The sequence below is a fragment of the Arachis ipaensis genome, chromosome B08 (assembly GCF_000816755.2).
Source record: "Arachis ipaensis cultivar K30076 chromosome B08, Araip1.1, whole genome shotgun sequence".
Taxonomy (NCBI): domain Eukaryota; kingdom Viridiplantae; phylum Streptophyta; class Magnoliopsida; order Fabales; family Fabaceae; genus Arachis; species Arachis ipaensis.
This window is the reverse complement of record NC_029792.2, coordinates 51,145,312-51,146,018: the sequence shown is the minus strand read 5'-3', so window position 1 is coordinate 51,146,018 and position 707 is coordinate 51,145,312.

The following is a 707-nucleotide window of genomic DNA, read 5'->3' as shown; positions in this document are numbered from 1 at the left end:
TATGGGGGCGCGATGGGGTTAGGGTTCGCGTGACTTGGGGTTAGTGGATTCAAATCCACGCGAACGCGTGGGGCACGCGATTACGTGGCTAGGGTGAAATGGGATTGACGCAGTCGCATAATTGACGCGATCGCATGGAATGGGTAAAAGATGAATGACGCGGATGCGTGAGGCACGCGACCGCGTCGCTGAAATTTGTGCTAGACGCACACTTCCAGCGTTGTTTCAACGCAATTCTCTGTCTCCATTTAGGGGGCTATACTACCCACGCGACGCGAACGCGTCGCTCACGCTTTCGTGTGGGATAAGTGTTTTGCAAATGATGCGTTCGCGTCCGGGACGCGAACGCGTGGGCCGTTTTGTGCTAAACGCACACCAGCCGCACAATTCCAGCCCAGATTTCTGGGCGTTGGATTTTTACGCCGATTTCCAGATCACGCGTTCGCGTGAGTGACGCGGACGCGTGGGAGGTATTTTTCGCAACTGACGTGAACGTGTTAGCGACGCGGTCGCGGGAATAATTTGTGCCAAAGGCACGCCTCCAGCCACACTTTTGCATGACTTTCTATTCACTTTCCTTTTCTTCCTAATGCACTTGTGACGCGGACGCGTCAGCGACGCTTACGCGTCGCGTGCATTTTTTTTGTAATTATGCAATATGCAATGCTGATGCAAATACTATGAATAGTATTCAGGTTCAATGAAAA